Raw genomic sequence first — 11,203 nt, forward strand, 5'->3', positions numbered from 1 at the left:
GTTTGCCTTTGATAGCCTATCTTCTGGAGCATCTTATCATCACCCTCCTAATTTACATTTCAGGAGTACTTTCAGGTTGGTAGGGTGCTTGACTCACACCAAGCCTGTGAGGTAGACAATGCAAGTATAATTATCTCCATTTTACAGCCAAGGGAACCAAAGCTTAGATGAGTTAAGTGAGTAGGCACTAGACCTATCAGTGGAACCTAGGGCTTCGGGCTCCCTTGAACATTCACTTCTGGCTCTTATCACCCTCCTTCTAAATTTGATTCACTTCATTTATTTGGGAAGTCCTATGGGCCAGGCAATACATTAGGCCATCAAAATGCCTTCTTTCCTTAAGCTTACATTTTAGTAGACTGAGGCAAAACACACACACACATATCTATGTCTATGTCTATGTCTATGTCTATGTCTATGTCTATGTCTATATCTATATATACACATCAGGGCAACATACATGAGGCAATAGGAAACCTATATGATGGAATTGCTGGAGAGAGGAGAGACAGTTTGTTAACAATAGAACAGGAATTCTATGGGGCACAATGGGAGGGATGGGAAGAGTGGCAGGAACATTGGAGGAATGAGAGTGATGACACAAATAGATATAAGGGAGGAAGAGGAAAAGGATCTGGGAAGGGAGATTTAGGAATCCACCATTCAGCACCATATGCACATTATTTGGTGCTAAGTAAACATCTGAATGACAATGGCTGATAGACATAAAGATTTGAGGGTGCCCAATGGCCCCTCCCTGCCTTAGGAGGAGTCTATTTCATGAGTTTTGTGGCCTTAAAATTCATCACCCAACAGTCAACCACTAGAAACTAGCAAGGCTCATCCTTGAACAATAGATACAAGATTCAATAGAGAGCCAGAGCCAGAGCCAGAGCCAGAGCCCTTGAAGCTCAATCAGTCTTGCCAGAGCTTGCATTTCCTTGGTTTTAAGACCTTGGGGTTACCATTAGAACTTTTTAGAGACTGTTGGCTTTAACCTTTGAGTTTCCCAATCTGAAATAATACTGTATTTAGAAATCACAGGATAGAAGGGCCTTTAGCAATAATTCTATTCTGAGGGTTTTTAAATTAATATACAATAACTTATATTTTAAAAGTTTTATTAATAATAACTAAAGTAAAAAAAAAAACAACCCTACCTAAACCTAGCCTGCTTGCTGAAGAAGAGAGCAAGGGTGTGGCTCACACCAAACCATATACAAATGTGACCACTTAAAGGTGGTGGAGAGAGGAGAGGATTCTGGGAACTATCAAAGGACTTCTGGGGGATAAAGTCCAAGGGTTCAAGATTCTAATTAACACAATTCTCTCATGTAGTGATGAGGAAAGAGAGATCCAGAAAGGGGACTGAATTGCTCTGGGTTACAGAGGGAGAACATGGAATTTGAATGGGGGTAATCTAGCTCTAAGTCATTGTGCTCACTCTACTAACAGTCAGAATTGCTTTTTTCCTCAAAAGCAATAAGGATAGGTGGGTAGATAGATAGATAGATAGATAGATAGATAGATAGATAGATAGATGGATAGAGATGGATAGATAGATAGATAGATAGAGAGAGAGAGAGATAGGGAGATAGGGAGATAGATGGATGGACAGATAGATGGATAGATGGATAGATAGATACCAATATAGACAGGTGATTATGTAATATTTGTAGGGATATCTGCAGGGGTCTTAAATAATGGCAATATATAGAAAAAGCACTGGTCTTAGAATTAGTGAAGACCTGGATTCGAATCCCATCTTTGACACTTACTAGATAGCAATCAATGAATTAGCAAACATTTATTAAGTACCTACTGTATGCTAAACACTGTGCTAGGTGCAGGTAGAGAGGAACACTAAGATAAAGAAGAAGCAAACCCTACTCTCAAAGAGCTTAAAGTCTACCCAAGAGGTCCTGGGTTCAAATCTCGCTTTAGATACTTCCTAGCTGTGTGACCCTGGGCAAGTTACTTTACTCCAATTGTCTAGCCCTTATCTGTCTTCTGCCTTGGAACCAATACTTAGTATCTGGTTCAAAGAGTTTTTTTTTTCTTTTTTTTAAAGCTATCTGGGGAAACAATCATTACACATATGCTGTTGTGGGTTAAGGTAAAAACTGATGATGTGTTTTGGAAACCTGAAAATGTGATATAAATAACAGCCACTAGACTATTAATACCATAGAGAGAGGCAGTATGATGGAGAACTGGCCTTGGAATCAAGAAGACCTGAGATCATTTCTGATTGGCTCAGTGACCTGGACTCATCATTCCATCTTTTAGTGCCCGTGCAACTCTCTAAGAAGATGGACATCACTGGGCAGGTGTTGGCCTGCAATGGGGGAGGGTGTCTGCTCTTAACAGTGAAATCATAGGCCTGGTTCAAAAAAGAAGATCCCTTATAAACCTGAGTGCACACAGTGTGGAGAGGTCAGAGAGAACAGGAGGCATTTTTTAGTCTGGGTCAACATGGGACAAAGGGGTGTGGTGGCCTCTTAGAAAATCCAGGGACATTTTCTGTGCCAAGCAGCCCACACACCCTTCCTTCTGAGCCTTTTTCAGGACTCTCTGTCCCTTGCATTCCTTTTGTCTTGCCCTAATTTCCTCTCTTCACTGAGGTGTCTAAATGGGCAGACCCAGGGACTTGGAATGTTTTGAAAGGCACGCTCCTTTTGGCTTTGTTAATGGAGCCCTAAACCTTAGGTATTACTCTACCAAACACCCCCCTCTCCCTCTCCCTCCCTCCTTCCTTCTTCCCCCTCTCTCCTCCCCAGATTAGTTACGGTAATTTCTTTAGCCAGAGCAGCACCATCTATTCTAATCTTTGCTCTTAAGCCTTGCCCTGTTCCTATCTCTCTCCCTGTCTTTCTGTCTCCCTGTCTCTCCCTCCCTCCCTCTCTCCCTCTCTCTCTCTCTCTCTCTCTCTCTCTCTCTCTCTCTCTCTCTCTCTCTCTCTCTCTCTCTCTCTCTCTCTCTCTCTCCCTCTCCCTCTCCCTCTCCCTCTCCCTCTCCCTCTCCCTCTCCCTCTCCCTCTCCCTCTCCCTCTCCCTCTCCCTCTCCCTCTCCCTCTCCCTCTCCCTCTCCCTCTCTCTCTCTCTCTCTCTCTCTCTCTCTCTCTCTCTCTCTCTCTCTCTCTCTCTCTCTCTCTCTCTCTCTCCCTCCTTTCCCTCCCCCCCCCAACTAGTAAGGCTGGCTTTTTAAAAACTGTAGCAATTTATTGCCACAAAATCCAGGCTAGAGTTTCTAAAGTCAGTAGGCATGATGCAGGTTTGGAACTCTTCCAACTCTGGGAAGGTTCTCTTCCTATTTGGGTTCATAAACAAACCTGCCTCCTCCCAAAAGAGAGGAATCAGAAGTCTTTCCTAGGATGATTGAATGAAGTAGACTTGGAGCAGACAGTGGCTTGCCAATATACCTAAAATCTGGCCCAGAAAGCTCCTCTGGGTGTTGGCCAGAGAGATCTCCCATTTTACTGCCCCACTCATCAGCTCATCCTTCCTCCCACTCCATCAAACACTTTGTATTTCCTTTGCATATTTTTTGTTTATTTCTGTACATGTTGTCCCTCTCCCACCAGAAGATGAGCTCCTTGAGGGGAACTGAGTGTTCTCATTTTTATCTCTGAATCCATGGTCATAGTGATTTATTATTCATCTCCTTTGCACCAAGCCTCTCTGCCGGCCAGGTATTGGGGATTTCAGGATTTCCAAGTACTCTGAATGCTTGTATTCTGGGAATCCCCAGAATCTAGCATAGTCCCTGGCACACAAGAGGCATTTAATAAATGCTCACAGTTGATTGATTGATTATCTGAAATGAGCCCAAGTAAAGAGAGGGAAACCCAAGACTTAAAACTCTCACATGATTGCCAATATAGGCCACGTAGGATGTATTTTAAAATGAAGGCCAGACAATGAATTACCACTCCCAAATTGGTCCTATACTGTCACATGGAGTGCCTCCTGGTACTCCATGATGTTATACCAATTCCATTAAGTCCCAGAATATTACAGGGACTCCTCAGTATGGGCCATGACTCTGCAAAAGAGATTTGCTCAACAAGCCATTCAGGAAAAACAAAGTGGATGAAAATACCTGTTCTTCAGACTAAGACATGCACCTGGATGCCTCATTGGTTTATCAATTCTTTTATCTCTGGGAGGCATTGCAGATAGATAATGAGTTGGCCACAGAATTGAACAAGATCTAGAAGAGTAGGTTGGATGGCATTTGAGAATCTATATAGTATTTCTGATGATCTCAAACTACTCACTGATACAATGAGCCATTTGTTCAATGGTCTCCCCAAGATTCCTTATAGCTATGAATCTTGAAACAGTGCAATCGTAGAAGAATCAACATTGATAGTGACGCAAAGGGAAGCAAAGAGATGCATGGTGGGTATGTGCAGACTGAAGCAAATTTCAGGAATGAACTCTGAGCAAGAAATGGCATAATAGATATAATTGGGAGAGGAGACATTCTAGTCATGTAGTGAGAGCAAATAAGAGCAAGGGCTGGGCACAGAGAAACAACTTGAGGGCTATATCGGTGCTCACAAAATGTGGGTGTATATATACACACACCTATACACATATATTTGCATACATATCTATATGTATTATGCATACACATGTAAAAGACCAAAAGATCTTACATGGAAAATTTACAAGAAAACATGGACAGTAATCACATGGGATAAGAAGGCATGGGGCTTCCTGGGATTGGCGAGATCACAGGTCCACTAAAGAGAAATATCATCCTAATCTCTAATTGTTTAGCACTTTGTTATCAGCACAGGAAACATTTATTGAGTACCTATGGTGTACAAGGCTCCATGTTCAGTGCTGGGGGTACAAAGGAAGAAGAAAACCAGGGTTGGCTAACAAGGACAGTGTTTTGCTCATCCATTGTTTAATGTGCTCATAAAACACCTGTGTGTCAGGTTTCCCTAAGCAGTAAATGCTTCTTGCTGAGGATGTGGTCTGTTTATTTATTTGGGATCCCATTTATTACCCAACGAAGATGTGCCAGAGAACTTTGAGATTATCCCTTTCAACCTCTTCATTTGATAGATGAGGAGACTCAAAAGAGCCGGCTGATCCACCCAAAGCCACTAATGCCCGAAGCCCATTAGTGATCAGAGTGCCCTTCCCTACAGTACCTTGGCTCCTAGGGAGCTCAAGAAACACGGATAGATTTCTGTGACCACACCATAAACCCAAACACACACACACACATGCACACACACACACACACACACACACACATATCAGGAGCTTGGAATGGTATGAGGTTGGGAAGGGAAAAGAATAGGTGTGTTCCATCAAAGGCCTCCTTCCCATCCATCCCCAACGGTAGAGATCAATCTCCGGCAAAGGAAGTGTCCAGTAGGGAGTTTTAAGGAGACGTTTCAGAGCTAGTGCATGGTGAGTGGGTGGTTCTGTGGACCATCACCAGTTATGATGGGAAAATGAAGCTCGTACGTGTATGTGAAATTAGGGCAGGAACAGGAAAAGCATCTGGAGTGGGTGCTGTTGTCATGATTGGATGAGTGAGAAAGTGAATCATGCCTTGTGAGAACAGGCCAAATGAAGGGCCAAGAAGGCCAGGGCTCTGTCAGGTCTGTGGTGAGGTTCCCTCCTTCCCCTAGGTTTCATGGCATGTGACTAGGGCTACAGTTGTTGACCTGGACCCTACCTCCATGCCGCAGATATCAGTGAGGAGTGAGCTAATGCGACAGCCTAGAAGGATGACTTTTGCCCAGTCTAGTACAGCTCCTGAAATCGTGCCTGTGTTCTAGCTTTTCAAAAACCAACCAAACAAAAAACTCCTACCTCCTGCCTTAGAACAGAAGCACAGTAAATGCTGGGCAGTTGGGGATAAATGACTCGCCCAGGATCACACAAATAGTGAGAGTCTGAGACCAAATTTGTATTCCCTTTTTAGGAGGTATTTCCCAGAGAATGGGTGGCTTAGGGCAGGCAATATGACAATATAAACTTCACATAATATATATGTACACACGTGCGTGTATAGCATACATAGGTATACAGAGAAACATTCATATATGTACATTTATATATACATATATATATATATATAAATCCACACACATACATACATGTTTGAAATATCCTCACTAATATTTCCTACTTCGGTAGCTTTGGAAAGTATCACAGAGGCCAGGGAGGTGGGGATGATGTTCTCTAATGCTTGACCAGATTATTACTCTTCATTAGCACCGTACTTTGCACACAGCAAGCACTTAATAAATGCTTTATCCATCCATTCATTCAGGCACAAATATTACTGACTGAATAACTCCCTCATACATTTCAGGAACTGGAGACTGATTTAGGTTAACAAATTCCACACTGGGGAGACAACTACAGGGAGGGGTGAGGCGGGGGGTTATCGTTTGCACCTCAACAATCAGTCCCTGTAATCAAATCCTCACAAGGTGGAATCGACCACAGTGAAGGGGAAATGAATTAGAGGAGCCAGAGGGAAAATGGAGAACTATGCCAGGGCAGGTCAGATTCCTTTCTGTGACCCTCTTTGTGGGTTACCCATGCCAGCTCCTTCTCTTTATTATGGCCACTCGTTGACTTTGCTGGAAACTATGCTAACTTTAGGACTCGCTCCACCTCTTTGCCTCTCCTTCCTCCCATCCCTCAGTGACCTCGGTCTCCACTATCCCAGTATTGCCGCCACAGTTTGTTACTCTGTGCCTTTGGCATCCTATAGCGACTCTAGCGTCCAATATGTAGTTTCCCAAGGTGGGGAGATAGCAAGGAATGAGTGGAAACATCACTGAACTTGGAGTCAAGGAAATTAGGTTCTCTGATGACCGAAGGCAGAGCTTATCAGTTTTTATTGGGCTGCGGTTTTCTTGACTAAGGAGAAAGTTATTTGCTCTGGAAAGTATGACAGACAAATAGCATAGAAGGAAATGACACCTAAGATAGGTTGGGGCTTAATGAACCGGTCTTGCTGAGTTGAAGTCACTGGCTGGGATGAACTATGTTCCTGGGCACTGGAAGAACTCATGAATGTGACTGCGGAGCCACTGCTGAGTCATCTTTGAAAAATTATGAAGGGGGCCGCTAGTTGACTCAGTGGATAGAGTACCAGGCTTGGAGATAGGAGTCTTGGGGTCCAAATTTGACATCAAACAGATTTCCCAGCTGTGTGACTCTGGGCAAGTCACTTGACTGTAGTTGCCTAGCTCTTACCACTCTTCTGCCTTGGAACCAATAATTATCAAAACAAATCAATTCAAAACAAAATAAAATAAGATAAAAACAAAAACAATTAATAATAACAATTATAATAAATTATAAATAATAAGACAGAAGGTAGGGTTTTTTTTTTTAAGGAAAAAAAAATTATGGAGGCCAGGGTCAGGAGAAAGAAAAATGTGTTGTTTTTTTTTAAACCCCTTACCTTCTGTAAGGGCTAGGCAATGGGGGTTAAGTGATTTGTTCAGGGTCACACAGCTAAGAAATATCTGAGGACACATTTGAACCCAAGCCCTCCTGACTTCAGGTCTGGTACTCTACCTATCTGCTGTGCTGCCCATGAGATTGTAATTAAGAAAAAAAAAGAAAAGAAAAAGCTTAGAGAATATTGCTTACAAAGTCTAGGTCAGTGAACTTGAATTTGATTCCTGGCAAAAGTATGGAATACATGATTAAAGAGATGGTCAATGAAAATCTAGAAAAGGAAGCTGTGATTACAAGATGTTAAGATGCTTTTTATCAATAAAAGGCCATGTCAGATTAACATGATTTCTTTATATATAGATAGATAGATAGAGATATAGATAGAGATATAGATAATTTTATTATATATATATTATTTTATAATAAGAAATAAGAAAAATATTTTATAATAAGAAATTATAGGGCAGGTAAAATCAGAAAATGGTGGAGATAAAGTTTACCTAGATTTTTGGTCAAGTATGACAAAATCACCCATATTTTTCTTCTGGAAAAGATAGGAGAAACATGGGCTAGGTGATAATACAATTAGGTGAACTGGGACTGTTTGAATGGTAGAACTCAATTGTATTAATTATTCCACATCATTTTGGAAAGGAATATAGAGAGAATTTTTATTCAAGCAGAGATTGGACTAGATGGCCAATAAATTCTCTTCCAACTCTGAGATTAAGCATCTCTCCCTCTATTTAAGCCAACAAGGTTCTTCATGAGGTAAATAATTGTGTCTAAGATTGATATTATTTTCTTTCTACTACAGTTGACTCTAATTTCTTATTATGTCTCACTTATAGGTATCATGGTCTAGAGCTAAAGTCCAATCAGAACTTTTCTAGCTGAACTAATATTTTCTGAAGAAATGAATCAAATTGTATTTTTTGTGGTTGTTATTTTTCAATTACACGCATCTCAGTTTCCTTATCTGGCCAGTGAGGGAAATGGACTATTATGTCCCTTTCAGTTTTGAACTTCTGTATCTTTCTGCCTAGAATGAAATGTTATTTGTTAACTCATGGACTTATTTTCTTTATATGTTTCATTGTTTTAAAGCAAAGAATATAAGGATGACCCTGACCCTGAAAAAGAGATAGGAGAATTCACTTCCTTCCCTTCTTTGAAGAAGTGGGAGAAATGAGATTGTGGAACGCTGTATGTACTATTTGAGTCAGTGAATGTGCTGCTGAAGCTTGTTGAACTGCTTCTTCTGGCTCTTTTATTCTTTATTACAAAGGATAATGGCATTCTGGGTGGGCGAAGGGAAGAGATATGCTGGGAGATGAAGGAGACGGGAAAGCAGGAAAGAGTGATGATATTTTAAAAAGCAAAGATCAAAATGATGTTTTGCTCAAAATAGTTGCCAGACTCCTTCTTCACTTTAAACTACTATTTATCTGTTTACTACCTGTGTTGTCCAGAGTATCTTCCTCTTTATAGGATATACAAAGGGGCGCATTTTCTTAGCAACCTAGGATACCTGTCAGTGGTGATGATCATAACATTTCTACAGCATTTGGGGATGTGTAACATGCCAGTAGGATAATCCCTTATCAGTTCTGGTGAATATTTTCTCAGTGTGTTCATGGCTTTTTGGAAGTCTCTATTTGCAACAATGCCACAAGGGGCCGGAATCATCTTTGGCCATGGCCCACCAGTGACCCGAGCTTTCCTGGGCTGTCATACATGGCATCTGACCCATTACAATTACCACCAGCACATGACTTGGGCCAAAGCCTCCCTGGGGATCACCATATCAAATGAATGAGAAAAGAAGAACCACCACAAGAATCCCAGCGTGCCTTTGGCAGTTAATCATTCAAGGTGATTTGCTTGGGAGTTTGGGTTGTTTTAGAATGACCAACTCATGGGATCTAGAATCAGAGGCAGTTTGACTCTGGCTATTCAAGGATTTCTCTACTAAACAGCTACGGCTTACAGGCTAGGCTGGAATACATGAAAGAAGAATTGGTACATGCTGGCCAGATGGCTACAGCTTCAAGAGTGAAAGACAGCTGGCTATTTCTAACCCAGGAATTAAACAAGTTATATATATATATATATATATGTATATATATATTTATTTATTATTTATTATATATATATTAAATATATATATATATATATATATTTAAAACCCTTACCTTCTGTCTTGGAGTCAATAATGTGTATTGGTTCTAAGGCAGAAGAAAGGACTAGGCAATGGGGGTTAAGTGACTTACCCAGGGTCACACAGCTGGGAAGTATCTGAGGCCAGATTTGAACCCAGGACCTCCTGTCTCTAGGACTGGCTCTCAATCCACTGAGCCACCCAGCTGCCCCCAACAAGTTATATTTTTAACAAGTAGAATAAGTATTGGGAGAAGATCCTCAAGTTCTAGAGTCAGAGATCTGGGTTCAAAACTCATTTTGGATCCTGACTACCTATGTGAGCTCAGGTAAATCAGAGTCACTTCCCTTGGCTTCAGTTTTCTTATCCATAAAATGAGAGGGCTGGACCAGAGATAACCTTGTGGAGATCCCTTCCAGCTCTAGCCTTAGGATCCTACAACCCAAACCAGAGTAGGGGAAAGAGCCCTTGGTATAGAAGTCTGTTTCTATCACTTATTGGCAGTAGGAATGACTTTCAGCAAGTTATTTAATCTCCATGACCTTCAGTTTCCGTATCTGGAAAATGGAGCTAACCACACTTGGACTAAATCACGACATTATTCGTTTCTAAGGCAATAAAGTAAGAAAAGTGCTCCATAACCACCACTGTATTTGCGAAGCCCTTTGACTAAGGAATGGAAAAGCTTCTTTTTGAGCACAGTCAATTTTGCCTCAACAGGCGGGCTTAGAGGTTGTTCCCAAGTCCATTCAAACAGAGCATGCCATCATTGTCGAAGCTGCAATATATTGCTCCAAGCGGTAGTAAATTTCTAGGCCTTTGATATCATGTTATATTTCAAAATAGCTTGAGAGAAGAGCCGCTGTTGATTATGACAACGGTTATACAGATATACTACACACTTTTCGACACATTTTTCTTCATCGGTCTTCGACACGTTAAGATAAAATAGGCTTTGTTGACAACAATACTTAGGTAAGTACAACTCTAGGGGAGCTGGGTAAGGCTTTAAAATATAACATGATAGCACAAAGTCTTCTTCTTAAAATCAAAGGGATAAGAATCTTATCCATTTGGGGGCAGGATCGGAAGGACTATATGGTAGCAATTTTGGAAGGATAGAACACGCCAGTCAAGGTCTTTTAGCATTACTTAGAGCAGCCTTCAGTTAGGGATCATATTCTCTCCAGGGCCCAAGCAACCCACTGTCGGTCACTTAAGCACTTAGGAATGAGGCCGGGACTCTCCCAGGTGTCCAGGGCACCATGGCAATGCATTTAGAACAAATGATGGAGCCCATTGTTATGGGAGTGGATACATTTGTACATTTCCCCTTCAAATAAAAACAGATTAAAGTAGGCACCAAACAGCGAACCACTGAGGATTACATGAAGACATTTAAGAGTCAAGAAACACTAGGATTGATCCAAAAGTAAATACCATACAGAGAGAGAGAAAAATCTCAACAAAGGGTGGTGGAGACAATAGACTATAGCTGTCCAGAGGCAGAAAGTGATCAGGTGAAAAGAAAATGTTATAGATTTCTCCATGATAAATAGTTTAGTGCAATGCCAGCCTGCACTTGTGA

General features: G+C 41.3%; 1 protein-coding gene across 11 annotated transcripts in view; it reads right to left on the bottom strand.

Annotated features, from left to right (window-relative positions):
• The window catches only part of ANK3 (ankyrin 3), a 754,092-nt gene that overhangs the window by 121,730 nt on the left and 621,159 nt on the right, over positions 1 to 11,203 (bottom strand). The window lies entirely within an intron of this gene.

Source organism: Monodelphis domestica, chromosome 1 (assembly GCF_027887165.1).
Source record: "Monodelphis domestica isolate mMonDom1 chromosome 1, mMonDom1.pri, whole genome shotgun sequence".
NCBI classification, from domain to species: domain Eukaryota; kingdom Metazoa; phylum Chordata; class Mammalia; order Didelphimorphia; family Didelphidae; genus Monodelphis; species Monodelphis domestica.